The sequence below is a fragment of the Stenella coeruleoalba genome, assembly GCF_951394435.1.
Source record: "Stenella coeruleoalba genome assembly, chromosome: 10".
In the NCBI taxonomy this organism is placed as follows: domain Eukaryota; kingdom Metazoa; phylum Chordata; class Mammalia; order Artiodactyla; family Delphinidae; genus Stenella; species Stenella coeruleoalba.
The window spans coordinates 76,294,701-76,319,404 of NC_137156.1; the positions used below are offsets into that span (position 1 = coordinate 76,294,701).

The 24,704-nt window shown below is 40.6% G+C and overlaps 1 protein-coding gene across 23 annotated transcripts in view; it reads right to left on the minus strand.

The window, feature by feature from the left end:
• FHIT (fragile histidine triad diadenosine triphosphatase) overlaps positions 1-24,704 on the minus strand; it is a 1,435,777-nt gene that overhangs the window by 957,939 nt on the left and 453,134 nt on the right. The window lies entirely within an intron of this gene.

A 24,704-nucleotide genomic window follows, 5' to 3' on the forward strand; every position in this document is an offset into this window, starting at 1 on the left:
GACAAAAGGGGGGTTTGCAGAGAAGGAAGAAACTCAGAGCTGAGTGCAACTCTTTAAAGGCACTGATCTCTGGGAATAGAGTAGAAAGGATGGATGCAAGCCATCCTGTGAGAGAAGAAACAAACAGCCATTGAGAGCTGAGTTACTGTGGGTCTGAAAGAGAAAGAAACTAAAAGAGACTTAAGAGTATTAAGCCAAAATGACAGGGACACTAATGAGGAAGTCAGACAAAAGAAGTACCATAGAAGGTACTGGTTTGAGGAGAAACTTTAACATGCTGAAAAAAGACACTGCAGGGAAAATCTTCAGGGAACAGTTGGAAATGTGGGACCAGAGAACGACCACCGTAAGAAATGCAACTTGGGGGCCATTTGCCATAAGGTGCAAATGGAAGCAATAGAAAATGTGCCTGTGTCTTCAAGGGCTGAGGAATAGAAAAAGGGGGTTGGAAAGTGTGCAACAAATCTTAGTTAACACTCACATTTAGATGGCAGGAATATGAAGATTAACAAGTAAAAGATGTTAAAGAATAAGATCTAAATGCCCAATATGAACCAGGCACTATGCCCGAAACTTTTTATATGTTATTTGATGAGGTCTGTACTATCTTTATCTTATAAACACTCAGGCTAAGGAGTAATGTATCTTGCCCAAGGTCATATAACTGGTTAGTGACATAGGTGGGTTCAAAACTATGTTTATCTGACTTGGGGAGCATCTCACTCATGCCATGCTGCCTCCCTGAACAGGGCCGTGGTATGGAGGCCATTGGAGGGGAAGAATGTTCAGGAGTGGACAGGATGAACTCAGGCAAGGGCAATGAGGACTGAGAAGAGGCCACTGAGTTTAGAGGCCCACCTGTCAGTGAGAGCTGTGATATAAGACCTAAAATTGAACCTCAATATTATATGCTGTCTTGACATCTGGGGAAAATCAGGATGGCCTCCAATGGCCCAACCACAAGTTCCTCTTCCCATTCTGCTCCTGGGGATTAAAGTCCCCTAGCCAAGCAGCTCTCCTTATCATGTGGACCAGGCACAGTTCCTCTTAACCCTGAATAATGGGGTTCAGTTTCCTGTCAGCCTCTGGAATGATTCAAATAAGCCAATTACATCTTCTTGCAGGAACCAAGGGTCACCCACCCCCTTGATACTGCCTCTCACAGCCTCTGGTTTTTCACTCTGTTCTCAAGTGCAACCATCTTGGGGCTTTGTGTGGTGTGCAGCACCCTCTTCCCCTAGGCTGTGAGCATATGTGACTGATAAACGGCTGTCAATCTCCCCTGTCCAGTGTTGGAGGTTGTGTGTTTGGCCATCCCCACATCCCTAGGGTGGAAATCTCTCCCTTACCAACCGGGTAAAAAGACGGTGATTAAAACAATAGAGGACTCCAAAGTGTTCCCTGTGGACGTTACATGGGTAAAATGCTTCACTTTAACAAGTATTAGCTTCACTACAAGTGAAGAAATCTGAGAAATGAATGAATTTGCTAGTTTTAGACAAGAGGAAACTGAGGGACAGACGGCTTAGATGGCTACCCTGAGTTACACAATAGTAAATTCTTTCATTTTAATGCTGTGTTCTTCTCCAATATTTTCTTGACAAGCTCCTGTCCAGATGCTGCATAAGAATCACATGTATCCAGAATTTACAGAAAGCTATTATAAGCAATAAGAGAAAGGCAAAAAGCCTAACAGAAAAACAGGAAAAAGATATGAATGGCTAACTCCCAAAAGTAGAAATAGAAATGGACAATAATGGGGAAATGTTCAACCTCATTATTAATCAAAGAAATTCAAACAAAAATCACAATGAACCATTTCTTTGTATCTTTCAGGTTAACGAAGATTAAGAAGATTTACACTATCCAGCGTTAGTGATGTTAAAAGGAATTGAAGACTGTCATATGCAGATGGATGAGTAGAAATTAGTACCTTTTTGAAAGACAGAGGAGCAACTCCCATAAAATTGTTAATTATATTTCCATACAATTTAATTTCTAGGATTACATCTCAAAGGAACAACTTGTCAAGTCCATGAAGATGTATGGATGAGGATGTTTGTTCTACTGTTCTTTGCAATACTGAAAACCCAGAAACAATCTTAATGTCCATCAACAGGGCATTGGCTAAATAAATGTGCTTTACCTATAAAATGGATTACTATGCAGTCTTTTAAAACGATGAGGTAGATGCATATTTATCAACATAGAAGGATGATATTAGGTTAAAAAAAAACTAGCTTACAAAACTGCGTGTGGAATATTATACATATAAAATTTTGTATATTTCTATATACATGCATAGTGGGACATGTGGAATGAAATTTACACAATTTAAATATCAAATATATACAACTATCTAATTTTCAGGTGAGTCTTACTCTCTTCTTTAGTTTATCCCAAAGGCACATAACAATAATTGAGGGTGGGGGGGAAAAACTTTCTCATTTTGGGGGAAAAAAATACTTTGAGCAAGAATATTTCCCTTCAAAAAGAAAATGTATACTTCAGGAAGAAATTACACAAATCCAACAGCATGTTTTGATTTTGTATTTATATTTGTTTTCCGACAGATAAATGTGAAATCCTGGAAAGAAGGGACTCAAGCATGCACTGGGTTTCTCATAGGAAGTACATATACTAAACTGAGGCTTTTGTGCCCTACCCTCCGTGAAAACCAGAAGGAGCCTGGGTTCAGTAGGTGCTGGTCAGCCCCTCTCTGACTGAAAAGGACACCTGAGTGGTGACCAGTGCGATTCCCATTCCGAGTTCTCAGCAGCGGCTAATTTTTTGCCTTTGACCTTGCAAACTATTCACACCTACGCTTTGATAAGTCCCACTCCTGGAGCTTTCACCTCTTGACAGCAAATGATGGTGTTTCAAAATCCCATTTGTGCCTGTTCGCTGTTAGAAAGTTTTGTGTAAGGCACATGTGACCTGCAAAATATATTTCTCAAAACTTAACTCTCTGAGCAATCAGTCACTGATTTATCTCCCAATTCTATCACCCAGAAGAGGGCAAAAGGTGACAAAACAGAGCCCACAGAGAGTTTAATTCAGAAAGACAGACACTTAATTTAGTTATTCTGAAAAATAAGAAAGCCTACTATGTCACTTTAGAAATTTCAAAATAGAGATCTCCGTGTATCCCATTAGGCATCTGTCATGCTCCCAATAATATTACTTGTGACAGCTCTAAGAGAAGCAATATACATGGGCCTCGTAGGTCTTCAAGAATGCACAACTTAATCCATCTGGAAACAGTTGTGTTGTTGACCCTAGGGTTCTTTATATTAGAACAAAGTCAGACACGAACTCTGAGGCGGTTCCGGAATATTATATGAGGGTGAATTATGGGTAGTCACACAACCTAGCATTGTCCTCTAAAGCGTTTTTATGAGGCAGAGCCAAAGGCTGGCAAACCTCTCCTTCACCACAGAGGAAACGGAGGCTAAAAAGAAAAATAAGAAGTTTATGAACTATTAAAAAAATAAAGCTGCAGAGTTAGGGAGTTATGGATTAAGTTCCAATCCACTAATTCTTTTATTCCCTGATCTAGAGGTGGCTGAAAATGTGCGGCCCTCTGGTGGGCGACAGAAACACTCCCATGCACAGGGGCCAGAAAGGCAAGGCTGGCACAGTAGGGGGTGGGCCCACTTGGTCGGATGCTAATTCATACGGGAATCTGGAATTCAATAATCTCACATCCCACAGGTAAGGGAAAGATCCACTCCCCAATTTCATTTGGGAGTTCTATTACATCAAGCAATATTCTGTTTGGCCAGACATGCCATTCTTCTCCTGAAGGAAATTAATTTCTTGACTCTTCCAGCTAATGTAATCCCAATTCAGCGCTTAAAGTTTGCTTAAAGTTTTCTCAGGGCGCTACTAGATGAAATAAAGTCTAAAGCACCTCTTGTGGGACCTCACAAGGCACAGATGGAAACAACAGAGGAAAAACAAGTTGAAGAGGGGAAGGTGGGGCTGGGCAGGGGGTGAGGAGATTCGGTGTTCACCTTCCCCTCAAAAGCCACATATGTGATTTGTTACGTGTTCTATAATCTTAACTCTTGGCTGAGCAGGGCTGTTTTATGATTTTCATAGGAAATTTATTTTTAAGCAAGTAAGGCCTCTGAACAGGATAAATAAAAGATTACAAGAAAAAGAAACACAGTGGTTTCTGGTTGTTTAAAAGGCAACTCAACAAGCCTTCACCTGCAAAAGGAAAAGGTCAGGATCAATAAAAGGGCCTTTCCTTTAGAAAGAGATCTGTTTTCAATTTAACACAAATAAACCCTTATGGTGGGCCTTCTGAAGACCAAGGAAACATCAAACTGTATAAAGGATCTGGCCTTGCCAGGAAAATAAAATTTCTCCATTTGAAATCCTCCAACAACGTCAAGACAAAACAGAACAAACCTAACCCCCACCCTACCCGCTTCCTCAGCCCTCTGCCTGACAGCCAGAGGCTGATTACCCTGAAAAACAGAAACAAGTCCTCAAATATAAACATGTTACTACTCATAGGTACAATTTTATACTAAAAGTGGCTTTTTAGATACATCATCTTAAGTGTGATGTTACAGGGGAATCCCACGTATTAGGAGAGTCTGGCTTGGAAAATACTGCAGGATACTGATGGTCAAACCACCGTACCTTGTTCTTCTAATAGGCCCAGCTGCCTTTGTGAAGTATTGGCTCAGCTACTGTGAAGGGGCACTTTTACTATCTTTTTGAGAGACAGGCAATGAATGACACTTTTTCTCTGCCTCATTTTCCTTCACAAATCTGAATGCTTCCTGCAGTGGTACTGTTGTTCTGAACATCAATACCTTCTACACACACATACACACATCACATACACCACACACATATGCACACACACCATACACACATACACATACCATGCACACATACACAAGCATCATATACCATACACCAACACCACACACATTCCCCCCCACACACAATTCTAATTAATGAATTCATAAACCTGACAGTCGCCCATTGCTACAACCTCAGTTCTGTCCAATTCCTAGCTCTTACTACTACACCTTCTCCCCTTGTCCCTTTCTCTCAAGAAAGCATATTAGAATGCAAGGGAGTCAGAATCTTAACCGTAAACATGCTCTCAACTGTAAGAAAAAAGTAAGTCATTTTCATCCTTAAGCAATGTAAATATTATTAGAAAAACCATCACTACCCACCAGTGAAATTCAGCATCAAAGTTAGTCTCCTGCCTGGAATGATCTCCCCCCACCCTCCCCCACACACTCTTCTTCAACTGTATAAATCCTACCAGTATCTCAAGGTCCATCTACTTGATAAATGAAAATCCTTCAAACTCCCCTCGCTAGACTCTACCAGAGCTTACAAACTCAAGCTTCCAAGAGCCAGGGGGGTTAATTTGTTTGCTGCAAGCCAATTTTCAGACATATGCATTCACTGCTGAGCAGTGGAGACACGGCAACCAGAGAGCACATACCCCGCCTGAGGGGGCAGAAGCCAGTCAGCCCCACCCACTGCTGCCATATGGGAATGCGGGCCCATGGCCACCAGATCTTCCAATGTGTTAAGAGAAGTCAAAAATCTGCATTTTATGTGAAATGTCCCAATTGTAAATGTTGGCTCAATTAAGAAAGTTAAGAGGACAACAACTCTGTGATATGCACTGGACCCGTGAAACCACTAATTTGCAACCTCTGGTCTCTATCAAACATATGAAGCTTAACAATGAATGACACATGTGTAAAGAGGTCTCTATCAAACATATGAAGCTTAACAATGAATGACACATGTGTAAAGAGGTGTAAACATATGAAGCTTAACAATGAATGACACATGTGTAAAGAGGTGTGTAAAGACACATGTGTCTTAGATCACCAGTTAGAAAGACATAGACAAATTTATGTAACATGTAACCTGAAAATAAAGCAGGGCTTTATCTAGTTGTCTTCAACTTTACCTTACGTTTCAAATAATGTAAGAAGGGCCTGAGATATTTATATTTAAAATAGAAGGACATTGGTCAAAAAAGTTCAGGAACACTGAGCCTGATGGTAAGGCACTGGAGGGCAGGGACTATACCCTTACCTCTTTCATTCAGCATGTATCAAGAGTGCTAACTATATAGGTTTTAATGGAACTGATCTGAATATTTTAAGGAACCAGATTCCAGGCAACCATTTCATGCATTAGAAATTTAATTTTGCAAGACTGCCTATATAGTACCAATATATTCCCCGTCAGCAAAGGATCCTGTTCTTCAGCCAGATCTTACCTGCACCTAAATATTTTTACTTTATAATCTTAATAGTTCTAAATTCATCTAACAGAGTAAAGAAAAATGCCTGGCACAAAAAATGCATTCACAGCATATTAGTTAAACTTAAGTAAAAAGAAATAAACAAAAGATGAAACTTCCATGCCTCTTGTCTCTCTGCAGAGTAGAGTGCCCTGTGGCTTGGGCTTCTTTTATCAAAAGCATACCCATACCTTTTTGTCACATAAACTTATTTGGTTTTCCTTGTGTAATGAGGTGAGTATTGTACAAGGTTTCAATGCCTTTTTTTCCAAATCAAATTGTCCCTTAGAGGCTCAAAGTATTAACAAAGTGCTTCGCTGCATGAAAGTGCTGTCTGCATTTGTCTGGCCAATATGATGCTAGCTGGAAAGCCTGATGGGTCTGTAACTGTCACAGGCACAACTGAGCTCCAGGCTGCTTCCACCAGAAAGCGAATTCAACTTCATAAAGAAAGGTGTGGACAGGAAAGCCTTCTAGCAAGATTCCCAGTAACCAGAATATGGACATGAGATCCAAAGACTAATAAAACATGGACTGGGGAGAGGGTATTGATGAAGCAGCAGCCTAAAGAGAGAAGGGGGAGGATTTGTGCCTGTTTTTATAGAAGGGAAAGTAGTGATGGGCCCAGAGAAAAGAGAAAGATTTCCGCTATCACCTGTAGTCCTAGAACAACTCTAGGAATTAGACCACATTACCCCTGCATCTACAGATAATGGAAACAGGCTCAGAAAGGCTAGGTAACTTGTTCACAGTCTTTCCCATCCAGTTACTGGCCTAACTGGAGTTCGGCCAGGTCTTTTTGGCTCTAAAGCTCAAGCCTAGGGACTTCCCTTGTGGCGCAGTGGTTAAAACTCCATGCTCCCATTGCAGGGGGCTGGGGTTCGAGCCCTGGTCAGCGAACTAGATCCCACATGCATGCCACAGCTAAGAGTTCACATGCCACAGCTAAGGTGCCGGCAAGCTGCAACTGCCACAACTAAGACCCGGTGCAACCAAATAAATAAATATAAAATAAAATAAAGCTCAACCTAGTCACTATATAACACCAGCTTCCAACCTAGTCACTATATAACACCAGCTTCCAACAAGTCACCAAGACAGTCAACAGCACTCAATTAGTTATGCTGTGAAACTACAGATTGGGGATAGGGTATTGTTCCTTTTTTTAACTTAATTTTGTTAAAGACATAATAGACCAACCATAAAAAACAATCTGCCAAGCTACAGAAAATCAGCCCTGCTGCTAGTAAATGTGTTTTATTCAAACATATATCAAGCGCTTAATATATTTAAGATTCCCCAGATACTAGAGAGATAGAAATTCAAATACACTCAAGATAAGCTCAAAGGTAACCTTTCTTAAAAAAGTGCACAAATGGAAAGCTATTTTCATTGAATGGAATGTTTGTTCACTCAATTGCCAAATATTTATTGAGAAACTACCTGGGTCAGAAATTGTCCCAGGTTCTGAGGATGACAGAGTGACAGAGAAGACAGAGAGGGCCCACGCCTGGAAGAAACTTGCTTTGCTTTAGAATCAGACTAAACAAAGCAAAGGAGACAGAGAGGAAGGAGCCATTTATGGTTTGCAATAAACGCCGTGAAGCAAATACCAGGGTGCTCTGACAGAGAATAAATGGAGGACATCCTTTAGACAGGGAGGACAGGGAGGACCTCCCTGAGGTGATGATGTTCAAATGATAAGTTCTGAAGCAGGAGAGGAAGTCAACCATGTAATGGGTTGAGGAAAGAAAGCGTGTTCCAAGCAGAGGGTTAGGAGTATACAAAGAGCCAGTGAGGACAATGAGCTTAGTTTATTCTGGGAATCAAAAGCAGACCACTGCGAGTAGGTGCAGCAAGCCAGGGCGGACTGGGTACTGTGAGCAGAGGGGGAGACGTGGGTGGGAGCCAGTCAGACCATCATGGGTCTCATACATCACGGGAGTGAGCCTGGATTTTATTCTAAGCTCAATGGAAAGCTGTTGAATGATTTGGTCTTAAACTAGGGACCACTGTGAACAGATGGATGGTTTTATTTTAGCTGATATGTGAAGTGTGCGTGAGAAGGGGACTGGTGTGGAAGTGGGAGACGAGGCTGTAGCTGGAAAGATAGCACTTGGATGTTCTGCGGGATGCCTGCCATTCGCCCTCCAGATCTTCCCTTCACCCCTTCCTATCCTGTTGTCTACCTCAGAGGCTGGCTTATATGGATTGCAGCCAAGGGTTCCCTTGCCTTATGACTTCCAGTTGTGTTCAGCCAGTGGGAAGCCCCAGCCAGAGATTAGAGGAAGGGAGGAGAGAGAAGCTGGGAGATTTACTTCCTCAGCTCCCCACCAGCCCAGCCCCCGGGGTTTATCATGGGCTGGTTGTCTCCCTCAACCGAGGCTGCTGGTCCTATCAGGTGGTCTCTCCTACAGCTCTCCCTCAGGGATCCAGTGGCCTTCCCTCCCCATGTACCTTCCCTCTCTTTTTGCCTTCAGTCTTTGGGTAGAACCAGAAAAGGTTGCTACTAGCCTCAAGGCACTGCACTTAGGCCTTGTGATTTGAAACTGATACCTTTATTAAACTCTAGTCAAATTACCCAATTTGCGTATGCCATCTGTTTCCTGCTGGGTTCCTTACTGATACAGGAAAAGACAAGTTTTGATTTAGAAAAATTCAGTTACTGTGATCCTTGACTAACATCCTGTTCTGCTGATGCTTTGTGTGTGTGATGTTAAGGGTCACAAACCCAAGAACGTCAGCAAGAAATCATACACCTCTTTACTTCCTTAGGAAAACCAATAACATAAATGGACCAAAGAGATAAAATGCCAAAATCATGGATGTGAGAGTTCAGAGAACAAAACAGAATTTATGGTCAACAATACTTGACTTCAGGCCAGTTACCAAGGGCTCTTGCTTAAATATTAAATTTATATTTCTCATTCAATTTTTCATTTATTTACTTAATGTTTATTGAGTGCATAGTACTCGGGAGACACTATTTTAGAGAATAGGGTTAAAGCAAAGACCAAATCAAAATACTTGCTCTCTCTGAGCTTACACTCTAGAAGAGAGTCAGGAAATAAATCAACCATCTCTTACATGCTCATTAAAAAAAAGTTAAGGAGGAGAGAGTGGGAGATTTATATATGAGAGAGAATATTTCCTTTCTTAAAAGGTGATATTTGAGCAGAGAACTAAAGGAAGAGATGAAACAAGCAGTGATGATACCCAGGGGAAGCATGACCCAGGAGAGGAAGTACCAGAGGCTGAGGCAGGAATTGAACAACAGTGAAAGGCCAGTGTGGCTGGAGCAGAAGAGGTGAGGACAGCTGGCAGCCTCTCCAGTCTGGGAGACAGGCAGGACAAGCCCACTAGCTTCACCTAGTATTTTTGGCTTCTATTTTAGTAAAAGAAGCCATTAGGATTTTGAGCAGAGTAGTAACAGGAAATGACTTAGTTTTAAAAGGATCATTCTAGCTGCTGTGTTGCAAATAAGGTGGCAAGGATAGAAAGAAGGAACACACTACGACTAAAGTCTAGGACAGAGATGCTGTTGACCTGAACCAGGGTGGAAGCATTTATGTTTGATAAGCCTTTCAGATATCCAAGTGGGGATGTGTAGGCACTGGATATACAAACAATCAAAGTCTGGAGTTGAGAGAAGGGGTCTGAGTTTGGCTGGAGATAGGGATTTGTACAGTACACGCCATAAGCCTGAACGAGACCATCTAGGGAGTGAAGAGACGGAGAAGAGACCGGTTCTAAGGATGGAATGTGAGGCATTATAGGTGGACAGGTCAAAGGAGGAGGAGGAGCCTGTAAAAGAAGCTGAAAAGGAGTGGCCAGTAAGGTAGAAGGAGAAACCAGGAGAGGTGGTATCCCCAAAGCCAGCTGAAAAAAAGTATTTCGAAAAAAAAGAAGTGATCAAATGGTCATGTGCTGTTGATGGATCAAGTGAGAACAGAACTGGGAGTGGAGCAATGGATTTGGCAAAGAAGGGGGCTTGCAGTGACTCAGACAATGTTTTGAGAAGTAGTGGAGTTGAAAGTCTGATGAAGAGAACATGTGTAGACAATTCTTCTGATATTCTTTGATGTCAATGGGGAGCAGAGAAATGTGCTTAACCCCAGAAGGGATTAAGCAGGTTTTTTTTTTTTTTCTTATTAAATTTGAAGATATTACACCACTTTTTAACACTGCAGGGAATTATCTAATAGAGAGAAGAACCGGGATGATACAAGAGAGTGCAGGTAATTGCAAGAACAAGAGGGGATGGGGTCCAGGACACGACAAAGGCCATGGGTGGGAAAAGAACAATTCATCCTCTGTAACAGAACACGTGGTCAGTTGCAGATAGGCTGGTGGCAGCTGGGGAGGTTTCTTCCTGTCTGAGCTTTTCTCAGTAAAACAGCAAGCAAGGTCGTCCACATAACATGAGAAGCAAGGAGGAGCCACTGGAGGTCTCAGGAGAGAAGAGTGTGAAATAGTCATCCAGGGCATGTGGGTGGAGTAGGGACAAGCAGTAGGATGGTGCTGGCCAGTGTGCTGGTCTCTAAACTGCCTTTGATATGAATCCATAAATTCTGTTAATATTAATGAAAAACATTACTATTAATCTAAGGTGGAGGAAAAAAAGTAAGATACTCTTGTGAAGAAAATACAGAAGATACAGTCATCTGAAGCTACAAGAAGAGAATTCCAAATGTTGCATTTGGTGGTGTTCTCCTAGAGTTACCGTGGGAGGTTCTCATTCAACCTGGGTAAAGAGAATGGGTAGTCCAGTCACTGTGACCGAAAGTGAGATGAACTAAAGGGATTCCCACTTTCCCCAACAGATGAGCAATTCAACATTCAAATATATGGAAATGATCTTTATTTTAGGTTCTTTCTCGTTTAGCCTTTCAGGTTATGAGAATTTGAAAAATAAATCTGAAACTCTACTTTTAAAAACTTGCTTGTAGGGCTTCCCTGGTGGCACAGTGGTTGAGAGTCTGCCTGCCGATGCAGGGGACACGGGTTCGTGCCCCTGTCCGGGAAGATCCCACATGCCGCGGAGCGGCTGGGCCCGTGAGCCATTGCCGCTGGGCCTGCGCGTCCGGAGCCTGTGCTCCGCCATGGGAGAGGCCACAACAGTGAGAGGCCCGCATACCGCAAAACAAACAAACAAACAAACAAAAACCCAACAACAAAACAAAACTTGCTTGTAAATTATTATCCCTGGTATGTAAAAGCCCAGATCTCAGATAGAACAAAAAACAAACAAAAAAAAGACTAATGACCCCTGACATTAGAATTTAAAATGTCCTGCATGCAAATCCAGTTTCCCTCCACTCTTTTGTAATGTAATAACCAGCGAGAATTAGAATTGCAAAAATGCCAAAAGAGCTACATGAAAATTATACAACAAAGTAGTTTCACAGTGATATTGAGAAAGGAATATGAAATGAATACAAGATAATATTGAGAGACAGAATCTGGAGTTATGTATATGTAAGTGAGTGCGTGTATGTGCACACCTGTGTATGAAAAAGCAAGATAAAAAAATATTTATTTCTTTGCTTTGTTCTCTCTGACCAAAGTTTAAAATAAAAACACTACTTGGGTCATAATGTGACACATGGTTCCTATTTTAGTTCTAAATGATTTTTCATTAAATGATTTTTCATTAAATGGTTTTTGAAATATTTACTTAAAAATAAATATAAAGGAGACCTTTGGAATTCCTGATTTAAAACACTAACAAAATCAAGGCAATTATCAACATAAAATTTCCAACACTCTCTGATACTATTTTCTTCCAATTATTATTTCCTATCTTCCTAGTTGTCACAGAAGACCAATATACAGATGTTTTTTCTCTGGGCTTCAGTAAAACACTTGAACTGTGACAATGAAAGTGAGGTAAACCGTTTCGTGCCCCATAGCAGAAATATATTACATAATGCAAACAAGTTTTGAAAAACCATTTGGATCATATGATACATCAGCTGCACAGACATTTACATGTCTCCCCCCTGCCTTAATTCCTCATCTTTTTTTTTTCCTTTTTGTGTCCCTCCCACCCACATTATGAAAGAAAGAGTAGTTCATCTGCTTGGGCCATGAGGAGATAAAAAAAGCCAACGTCTAACAAATTTCTCCTTATTTTTCTTCTGGCTTCCGTTAATCTAAGGTAATTTTGTTTAGATCCTGGACTCAAATATCCAAAGACAACTCCGTGATTAATTCAAAGGGCAGTGCAACCAAGGGTAGACACTTCCAGGTATGTACAGTGAGCAATTTGGTGTAGCACAAAGAGTAATGATGTGGCATCAAAACACCCTGCGTCGGTGACACCACCACACCCCCATAGAGTATCTAGTCTCCCTTTTTCTGCTATTAATAGAACACTGATTTTTTTTTCTTTTAGAGTGACATACATAAAAATACTCATCTCCCAGAATTCCTTGCATCTAGGAATCATCAAAAATATATTAATTGACCAATAAGCTCAATAAGAGGTGGCAAGGTGGGGCCTCCAGGAAAGTCTGCTGGAAAGGGAAGACTCAGATGACATAAACAGTTTGTTAGCTTTTGCCTTTTGCCTATTGCCCCTCCCTTTCCGCCTGCCTCTGATGGCCAAAGATGGAGCAGCCAGTTTGTAACCATGAGGCCAAACGTCCCATGGCAAGACACAGCCAGGCAGAAAGACAGTAAGAGCGGATGACTCTGAATTTGTTGAAGTATCCTGCAAAAAGTAAACCCCTCTTTAATCAAGCCACTTGTGATAGTTAAATTTATCTGTTCATTTGGCTTGGTCATGGTTCCCAGATATTTGGTCAAACATGTCTGGATGTTGCTGTGAAGGTATTTTTTAGAAGAGATTAACCTTTAAATCAGTAGACTTTGAATAAAGCACATTTCTCTCTGTAATGTGGATGGGCCTCCAACCAGTTGAATATGTTAAGAAAAAACTGATCTCCCCAGAGGAAGAGGAAATTCTGCCAGCAGATGGCCTTCATACATGAGCTCCAACATCAAATCTTCCATGGGTCTCCAGCTTGCCAGCCTCCCCTGCAGATTTTGGACTTGCCAGCCTCTACAACCATGTGAGCCAATTCCTTAAAATAAATCAATCTCTCCTCTCTTCTCCCTATCTTTCTACACACACACACACACACACACACACACACACATACACACACACAAAATATATACAAGATATATAAATGAAAGAGAGAGAGAGAGAGATCTCCCTTATTGGTTCTCTTTCTCTGGAGAATCCAGACCACTACACTGGTATAACTGGGTGTCTGTTCATTGCAGCTAAATGCAATCCTCTCTGGCACATTTGAGATCTACCACTTCATGAGCTGTGTAACTGTGTACATTCCTTTGTGACCCTCAGCCTCCGGATCTGCAGAATGAGAATATGAGTGATACTGACTCCACAAACTGGGTAAAAGAGCTGCATGAGACAGCATCTGTAAAACTTCCATGTAAGTTGTAAAGCCCAATGGAAATGTTAGGAAGCATCATCATGACAGGCTCACTGTGCCAATTCATGACCATAATTATTCTTCATTCATGGCTGCATTACTTTACAATAATAATTACCTTTAAATCTGACCATTAAAAAGTCATTATATTATATGTCAATTATATCTTAACAAAGCTGGGAAGAAAAGCCATTATAGATCACTTGGAATTTCAGAAAAGCACAAGGAAGAAAACATTCAACCATACCCCCCCCACACACACACATAGCTACTGTTACCTACTAATAACTATCATTTATTGAGTTCTTATTATGTACCAGGAAGTGTGTGAAGCACTTTAATGCATTATCCCTACCCTATGGAGGTAGGTACTATTTTGGTGTCCATTTTGTAAATGACAAAACTAAGGATTAGATTGATTAAAAAAAAAAAATTTGGCCCAGGATATACAGCTAGTAAGTGGCAAAACTTGGATTCAAACTCAGGTCTGAATGATGTCAAAGCCCATGCACTTAACCACCATGTTACACAGCAGATGATGGGCTATGTTCTTTGATAATGTATTTGCTAATACAAAATTGGAATGTGATCAGGTAACCCTTACATAAGTAAAAACAGTATCAGCACATTGCCCAGCACATAAAGAAATAAAGATTCTTGTATTACAGGGCTGCTAGCTCTCTTACCCAGGATTGCGTTTTAATTTGAAATGAAGTGGAAGACCATTCCATATTAGCTACTCCTTCTAACACTGCCTTTTACTTCAGATAAACATATCCTTCTGTCAGGTACCCTGAAGTTTATCTGTAGAAGTCTGGGTTTATCCCTTTCAAACTTCCCAAACATCCACGATCTCAGTTTATTTGCCCTATAGCGCTCTGAATCAAGAAGGGCAAGTATTATTAACTCCACTTTCTAGGTTAAAGAACTGATTCCTGGAGGGGCTAAGTAAGTTGCCCAAGGTCACATAGCAAATCAGTGGTACAAGCAGGATTGGAAAGTCTATCTCCTGACATCCAGCCCAGTGCACTTTCCATTCTGCCGTGCTCCCTCCACCTGTCACTCCCACCATCCCCGAGGGACTTAGAGTCGATGGGGCATGCTATCAATTCCTCAGGGCAAAACTGTCCTCTCTGGGTAAGAAAATGTGTGTGTGCGCACACACTAGATACACTGTAATTGCATCTGCCAAAATGGTTCTGCAACAGTCCAGTCAAAGATGTATAAAACTCCCAGGCTGCCTTTCAGAAACAGATCCAGAGGGCCAATTTCATCATGAAACAGGATTTCCTCAGTTGTGAGTAGATGGGTGGTTGGACCAGTGGACAGACTGCATTAACAATGGCACAGTGGACTGCAGTGTAAAAGCTCTTCTAACTTTCATTGCTATTAAGTTGTGACAACGCAAACCCAGACTGGGAAAGAGGCATGCCCAAGAAAGAACATGAAGAAAAGTTCCACCTTAACCCTTCTGTGAGTTTCTATTTCTAAATTGCAGGGTATTAAACACAGTTCTTTGGAAATAACAAATGAATATTTTGACTCATTCTATATGATATTTATAAAAAGTAAACAGCAAGGGAATATTGATTACAAAGAAAATCCTAGCATGAGACCAAGGTCATACTCAGTCATACTTGAAACCAAAGAAAGTACAAATGGAAGTAAAGTACCACATTGTCAAGTCAGAGTCAAAGCCAGGATTCTCAGATGGAAACATCTGCCTTTCATAAGCTAGGCAAGCAGTCAGATATTTGCCTCAACCGCACTGGCCTCAGCAAAGCAGAAGTTAACTTCGCTTCTCTTAGTGGGTCAGATGAGTGGACATCATAAGGCAAAAAGACGAACTGCAAGATTTAAACCTCAAAGATAAAAGACTGGCACTGGGGATGGAAGTTCCTAGGAAATTGAAATAAGAAGGTTCTAAACATGCTGTCAAAACCAGTGCCAGCAACCTCCCATTAAGTGAGGAGCGGCTCTAAAAGCTGTACCGCCTAGAATGGTGTTACCTTGAAAATCATCAGAAAACCTCAAGTATCTTTTTTTTCTGCTACATTAGCAAAAGGAAATTTAGAAAGTTTAGACGCCAGGAGTGTGGTCACCTTCTCAAAAAGGAATTTGCTGCAGACTCACGGATATTCCAAATGTGGACCAAGTTTCTTTTCAAACAAGAATTAATATCTGTGCTTAAAACAGTAAGATTTCATCTAATGATTTGAAGCCCACTAGTTTTGCCTAGGGAATGAGGATAGTGGAAAAGTTGAGGGAAAAGCCAGAAAAAAAGAAAAATAGAGAGAGAATCAAATATGCTTTCACTAAAAGTTCTGGGACCCATGTGATCCAGTCATAGTACCATGTTACAGAGAGAGAAACACAATCCAGGATCCAGAAAGTTCTTCACGTTTTCACATAGACACATGACAAAATGTAAAAGGGAGAAGCCCATTTTTTATAAAGCATTTAAAGCACATAAAACACTTTAAAATTATTCTCTTGAATTGCTGCCTTTCCCAAGTTTCTTCACGTGTTTGGCAGGGGCTCACAAGAGAGCTCTTTCCTGGCCCTTACCCAACCAAATACTCTCACCTAAGCTGGGCAGCCTGTCCTGCTCCCTCTCTTCACCTCTCAACTCTTTATTATGTAGTTCAACACAGCCTCTCAATTTCTTTAGTTTTCTTCCACTTTCTGTAGTTTTGAGAGGACCTGGAAGTTTACCAAGGGAGCACAAATTCTTCCTGTGTAGAAGTTAGGGAAGCAGTGAAGATCATGGATATCCATACACTAATAACTTTACCCCGTAACACATTATTACATTTTGTCCCTTAGAATTCCACTGTCTCAAACAAACTCAAAAGCTATTACTTTACAGAGAAGCCGTTTCAAATGGCAGACCAGGAATTCAAGACTCCAAGAGATGCAAGAGATTCAAGTCTAACTCCAGAGATATGGTCTTCCTACAACATAAAGACAGCAACAGGAACTAGGGTTGAAAAGAGATCTTTTTCCCTACATCATTTTGATCAAGTCAATAAATGTCACTCTATGCCAGGCACTGAGCTAGGTAGTAGGAATACAGAGATAAGTAATTCACAATCCTTGTCCTCAAAGAGGTCACAGTCTAATGCAGTATTTCTCGAACTGTATTCCTTAGAACGTGTGACCCTTGTAAAAGGGTTCCACGGCCCAAATACTTCAGGAAATGTGCAATACTCAATGTCCTTCTGGATATTTTTCATACCCATCTTAATCCTAAATTTAAAAAACTTTGTGTCTTTACTCCAACATTTCCCAAACTTAATTCATCACTGAGCCACCTGCTTTGGCAAAACACACATCTTGAGATGAGCTTGCAAATGTTACCAAAGGTTTTACCTTAAGCTTAAACAGATAAATAATTGTCATTTTTTAACATAAAATAATGATTATGGAAGCATTTTCATATAAAGTAAATTGTATTTTAACCAAAAATGCAAGTGAATCTAAATGTTGTCTAAACTGAGAGTGTCTCTGTCTGCTCACTTCAATGAGAAAGTGAGAAATGAAAAAAAAAAAAACAGGCTGTGTGCTGGAATCTATTTTGCTGGTGCAGGTAGTGGGAGAGGTGTCTTGCTTTCATGAATATTAGGAAAAATTGTGGTAAAATCAAATCCTTGGTATCTACCGGGGTTACAGTCAGGAAAACTTTCTGACATCCAGTGAATGGATGGTGACAGTTCCCTCAACAGTCAGTTCCATAGCATCGTTCTATAGCCAGCTGCAGTGTCAATGGACATTTTCTCCCCAGGCCAGTTCTGCAGTATAGTTTTGGGCATTGTTCCCAGAAGCTTACCTTCAAGCCTGATTCTCTGGGATTCCCAATGATTCTTTGAAATGTCTCATACACTTTAATAAAATAATTTTCTATTTAAACTAGCCAGAGCAGATTCTAGTGTTTGCAACTAATACCCCTTCTCCTACTTCCAGCAGCCAGGCAAATAATTGTTATAGCCATTCACAACCTAACATTTCCCTTTCAGGAAACTATAATCTAGTAATATTTTTCTGTGGACCCTCCACTGCTCTCCTTTACCTCCAAGCCCTAAGTAGTGAATGAGACTGACTCCTAGTTCTGGAATCCCACCAGCATTCCTTTTCCAATTCAGTCTTCTTTCCTGGCCTAAGGCTAGCCTATTTATTGTATGAAATATACTTTGGCAACATCTTTGGCAAAGTCAAAGCCTAGCTCTTCATTTATCTTTTGAGTTGTAAGTACATCCCTGGACACACCAGTGCTTTGAACCCAATATTTACCTCTCTATCCCATTCTTCAAAAATCATTTCATCTGCTTTTTAGGGTTATACATTGCATAGCTCTTCCAAAGTGTTAAGAAATCTGTCAGAGTAATTTCAAAATAGGAGCTGAGTGGTCTGGGTGTTAGAGTACACGAGAATGCCAGGAATTGTCCCATTTCCCAGTTTGGTGAGTGACTGAGTAACTCAGGCGAAGTGTAGGGGCCTCCGTGGCACCTCCCACTAAGAGGAGGGTCTCAGAGCCTTCTCAGGCTTCCAGTTTAGGAGCACAGGGTCAAACTAGGCCACTGAACAAGGTTGTTTAAAAAGTGCTAAAGGGGCTTCCCTGGTGGCGCAGTGGTTGAGAGTCCGCCTGCCGATGCAGGGGACACGGGTTCGTGCCCCGGTCCGGGAAGATCCCACATGCCGCGGAGCGGCTGGGCCCGTGAGCCATGGCCGATGAGCCTGTGCATCCGGAGCCTGTGCTCCACAACGGGAGAGGCCACAACAGTGAGAGGCCCGCGTACAGCAAAAATAAAAAAAAACAAAAAAAAAAACAAAAAAAAACAAAAGTGCTAAAGGAAAGTATTTAAATAGTCATGAGAGGGAAAAAGCACATTTCTTGATGCAGTAATTTAAAAAAGTTTAGATCCAGAGTGTGAATTCCCATAGAATCCTACTTAGCCCCCTTATCTATGTCAAAGCAAACTTAGTTTCACACAGCCGGTGCTTCTCATTTATCTTAATGCTAAGGATTTATTACGTATGCAAAACTGTTCATTTTTACCAGCCTGGAACTTTAAAAAAAAATCACATTCTCTTCTTCAAGAATTTTCATTAAGCCAGGTGTCATCAAGCCTAAAATCTGCAGATATAATTTTGGCACTTTTCTGTAGGAAGATCAGAGGAGTGCCCAATCTAGGCACCAGAGGATTAGTGCAGGCACTGATGACAAATTCTTAACAGTGTTGGAAAGAGAAAAAAAAACAGAGGTGGAACAGAATGATTTACAAAGATTTCTGTTCTAACCCAAAGCTGAACCAATAAGTTTATCTAGACTGTCCCATTACTATCTGTGGCCCAGAAGCTGCATTCTTCAGGCAAAAAAAGTTACAGTTGAAACTCAGAATGATTTTGTCCCCAGGATATGTACACAGGACATGGGTTAGTAATTTAGTACCCAGAAGCATGAAGATTATCACTGAGATAAAAATTAAACATACAGATGACAGACTATGTGTCTTGTTCACATCTCTTGTTTGTTTGGTTTTTTTGGGGGGGGCACCATATATTCATAAACTCACTAACTAGAGTAGGTAAATCACTAATCAGAACAAAATTATCAGGTTACCTATGGAGTGTCATAGGAAAGTAATGAGAGAATTTCAAGGGAAAATCATCAAACTTTAATCAAATATTTCAGGGAAAAAGATAGACATTAACAGTTCTGATCTGCTCAGCAACAGATCAAAGAAATGCCAAGAGTCAAAACCCAACAATTAACCCAAGATCAAAACCCAGAATATCTATTTATTAGTGCACTCTCTAGGTCTGTGTCCAATTAAGCCTAAACATCTCCTTAGATTTAATCCCCCGATCATATGGGTGTCTAATACCTGTCAATGCAATTTCCTTGATCACTAATGAAACACTCTTTGCTTATTCCATTAGTCTTTATAAAAACACTATATTAAATCGTTCTCCCTAGCATTTCCCCCAGCTACCATTTGTGTGCCATAGCATTTATGTTTTTCCTGAGTCTTAGCCTCTAGATGTCAGTGGCCATTTGGTACTTCTTTTTTCTCATAAATTAAACCATTCTAGCATCTTGCAAATGACCAGGCAACTGCTTTAAGACTTCTGCTGTAACTTTAGCTTCCTACCGAGCTCTCTAATTAAGCTGCAATATCACGGCTCCTCTAGTTTACAAGATAATCATCTAATTCCCTTTTGTTAAACTATTTGGCCTTTGGCCTTATGGTTTATTCACTTGGGAACTAGATTACAGCTTCCCAGATGGGTTACAGTGGAATTACTGTGACTTGTTACAAGTTTAATTAATGCTAAACAATGCCAGCCCAACTTCTGGCTTAATACCATCTCCTTTCATATAGTTGCACCCTCATTTTGCCTTCAATAACCTTCTTGATTAGTGTTTTTCCAAGTGTTTCTACACTCAGTCCTCCCATTGAAGTAAAATATTCCTACAAGAATGTGGCTGCTCAATTTTAAGACTTTAACATTTTCAGTCTGGGTTTGCAGTTACATGTTTGGTGGACGACCTTAAGGAAGGTATGAAAGTGGTAAAATTATCTTCATGATGACATTATAATTGATAGAACAAAGTAGATTTTATAAAACTCTTTCACATACTTCATTTGATCCTTAGGAGGACATAGTGAGCTAGACAGAGTAGAGATTACTATGCCCATTTTACTGATCACTGGTTTCCAAACTGTGTCAATGTATACCAAACCCATGACATTGTTTCAACCAGAACAGCTCCTTTTATATCATTTTTTTTAAAACAATCTAAATAAGACCATCATTTCAACAAACAGTACACTGGCTTTTAAATAAGGAAAGTTTTAAAGCCTCTGTTACAGAAGAAGGAACCGAAGCTCAGCACAGGAGTTTACCAAAACCAAATAGAGAATAATTGAAAATAAAGGGACAACACCCAGGTTCGCTGCCTCCAAGGACGGACATTTGTTTCCAATACACTTATAGTTCCCAGGAGGAAGAATGCCAAAAGGATAGAGGAAGCATTTGTGAGCCCATTCTCATCAGTTTAATATATTTTTTTAAATAGTCTTGCTGTTGATTGCCAAGCTTAGGCTTTAGACAAGCTAGAGAGCTCTCAGTGATTCATTAAGTTATTCCTTTACCAGCAAGCTTGCCCTTTTCCAACCACGATGCTACACTGGGCACCTAAAGGCACACAGAAGAACTGGAAGACTGTTTCTACACCAGTCACAAAGCACACCAGTGTGACATCCATGAAGGAATTAAGACCCAGAGAAAATCATTGAAAATGTAAAACAAATAGCATATCAGATCCTAAGGAAAGAAAGATTAGTAAGGAGGTTAACACTAAAAGAGCAGAAAGAGTAAGAAAGGGGCAGGGGTGTACGAAACACAGGAAACAGGGCCCATCACCTGCAGTTCATTACTTTCAACTTAAAAAGGAGACAAATTTATAGCCACTTGACCTCTCTAGGGCCCAGTCTCCTCATGTCAAAGTTCATATGATATTACTAGCTCTCTTGACTTTGTAAAGTCTACTGTAAAAATACCACAAGATAAAATAATTTGATGGCCTTTTAAAAAGTACAAGTTCTTCTATAAATAAAGTAACAGGAGAGGGTACTGTTTGGCTGAATGATGAAAGAGGGAAGGTAGTAAAGGTAGTAAACCACTTGTATAACTTATCCAAAAATTGTTTTATTATATTTTAAAGGCATCATCACTTTTAAAAACAGAATACTCAAGATAACATTGCAAAAAAAAAAAAAAATTAGTCCCAAAGTTGAAGAACTTGGTCAGAGGAAAATGTTAGGACCCCATGCAGAGGGGTTCCACCACTAGTTCTCAGCCCCCAAACCCAGTGAAAGTTAAGTTCAATCATTCAAAATGTATTGCAGGACTGATGCAGAACCTGTTGTGTGTCACAGTCTATTCTAAGTTCTAAGAAGAGGTTGGTGAGCTAGACAGACTTTGTCTCTGTCCTCATGGAACAAACTTCTGCTGGTGGTGAGTAGAGGAAGGGATAGGGAGACACTAATAGCAAAGAAATAAATGTGTGAACAAGATAATTTTAGTATGTATCAGTATTAAGTCCATAAAACAGATGATGTCACAGAGAGTGACTTACAAGGGGTGGGGGAGAAAGATGGACCTTTAGCTCAGGTGATGAGGGGAGGTAGCATGTGAGACTGGAATGATGAAAGGGAACCAGGAGAGGAAAATCCCAGACCAGAGCTGTCCAAGGGAAACTCAAGGACTAAGGCTGTGAGGCAGGGACCAGATGCAGAACTGACTTGCTAGAGAGAGAAGAGTATTAAGGAAACACCACCACAGTGAGAAAATTAACCCTATCTTGATAGAGAGAAACTGGTTACAAGCTTAATGCTAACCTGAGCAATCTCTCATTAGTACCAAGTTCAGGTGCTATAACTGAGTCAGGTTAGAAGGGGAAATTTGGAGTCAAACTGAAAGGGGAGAACATGGGAGAACTAGCCACACTTTTTCCTTGTGGGCCCTTCAACAGGTCACTAAAGGGTCAAGAAGCACCAACCTGGCTTCTTCAATCGAACATTGACAAGTCAGTGAAGACTTGATATGGTCTATAATCCAAAAGGGTCAGAGGAGTAAGGCTACAGATGTGTCCTGTCAGTGGGGGACCTTGGTGACAGATTAGATGACTCCAGGATTGGGACCACCCTACAAGGGGCCAAGACTGGCTATCTCCATCCTCTGAAAGTTACTGCATACTTCCTGATCTACCCAGGTGCCTTCTGCCAGGTGTTTATAACTGGGGCCTCCCCTCATCCCTTCAGACTTGGGTTGGGGGTGAGGGTGGGGATAAAAGCCCCTGCTAGTACCAGGTCACTGCAATCTCCCTTGTGCTTCTCCTAGTAAGATGGGGATCTGAACAAAGGCCAGAGATGTAGTTGCAGTGGACTCCAAAATAGAGATCATTGAAACTGGAAATTTGGATGAAGGTTTCTAGAACACCCATCATCAACAGACAAGAGTAGCAGATGAATGAATAAACTTCAGGAAGTGCTCAAGTAAGGGAGCACAAAGAAAGTTGAAAAATGGGACAGAGAAAAAATAATTGGAAAGGTAAGAAGCAGAAGCAAAGACAATACATTGTTCAGAAACCAAAAGGAGAATGTTAAGGAGTAGGTCAGAGAGCAAGACTGAGAACAGCCCTTGGATGTGGTGACTGAGATCTTTGGTAACAGGGAGATGGTAAGCATAGGAGTTGCTGCAGTGATGGAATCTGTAGTCTGGTGGAAGTCCATGAGCCCATTTCCTACACCACAGGCAGACAGCGCACCGTTAAACCCCCGCGGAGGGAAGTGCCTCCTCGATTCATTCTGCCAACATTCACTGTACTACTGATATAAGCCAGGGACTGGTCGAGAATTTGTTCACCGCTGCTGCTTTGTTCTCGGCTGCATCTGAAAGCTGTAACCTTCGTGTCCCCTGAGTTTCATCCCGGAGAAAATCACAGCAATTGAGCAATTCCCCAGGCACATGGGGACAGAATTTGAGAATGACAGAAAAACAGAATTCCCATCCTTCTTCAGGCCTCTGGGGTTGTGCTGTTGCATCCTGTAGCTGCAAAAGGGTGTATAATGGGCAGTAGGTGATTTCAATTCAATTTAAAGTGACAAGTATTTACTGAGAATTTATCATATGCTTGGTAAGGGGAAAGGTGCGGTAGGAGACAGCACTAAGTGAGAGCTTCCCTTTCCTCCAGGAGCAAACAGTTTCAGGTTAGAAACAAAACCAATGCACAGGAAACCAACAGTGGGGAAAAAACCCATAATGCACTTTTAATTAGTGACAAAATATAGGAATATCTATGTGGATAGAGACAGAAGAAAAATTCAATGTCTTGTTTATTTTTGTTGTTATTCATGTGTATGTGTTTTCTAACATTTCTACCTTCAGCATGTATGAGTACTAAAATCAGAAAAAAACAAAAGCAATATTAAAAAAAAAAAAAGCTCCTTTTTAGAAGGAGAGCTTGATAGTTCAAAATAAGACAGCCCTGGGCTGAATCCTAGGCATGTTCTTCCCAACAACTTGACCTTGGGCAAGTTCCTTAACTACCAGGTTCCTAAATTTTCTCATCTACAAAATCCTGTAGATGGGTGTCTTCTGGTAAGAAACCAAGATACGACACCATAACTCTTGAGTAACTTCTCAGAATTATAAAAATCTTGAAGTTTCATAAGTTCATTTTAGTCAGCATCTTAAACTAAAATCCCTCAAGTTACTAAGTTACTCACAAGGATTTCAGGAAGAAATGCAGTGTTATATGCTTTGGAATGGAGATGGTTCAAACTCTAGCTGTGCTACTTACCAATTACTGACCTCAAGTAAGTTATTTCACCTTCCAAAGTCTCACTTACTTCATCTGTAAAATGGGAATAGTAATAGAATTTACCTCATAGGGACATGATGAAGACATGCATATCAAATGCTGTCATGGTAACTGGCATAGAATACGTGCCTAACTGATGTTTATATACAATTGTAGTTATCATCTGAAAAAGTTGTTCCAGACAAATCTGAGAGAAGACAGGCATGAAGAGGTATACGTCTTTTTCATCTTTATATCACTAGTGCCTTGCACAGGGCACATCACAAGGCAGAGGTTTGATAAATACTTGTGAATAAAGAATGAATGAACGAATCAATGAGCTGACTTTCCCAATCCATCAAGGGCAATGTCTATATATTACTAAATTGATCTTTAAAAAAAGTACATTTTTAAGTGTTTAAATTCTATTCAATGAGTTTAAAAATTAATTTCAACAAGTTCTCCGAGTTTATTCAGTAAGGGTTAGGAGAAGCCAGAGGCATTTTTACAGCTTAAAAATACTACCTGGTTATTCAACTTCCAGTGAGACGTTTAATCCACTGGG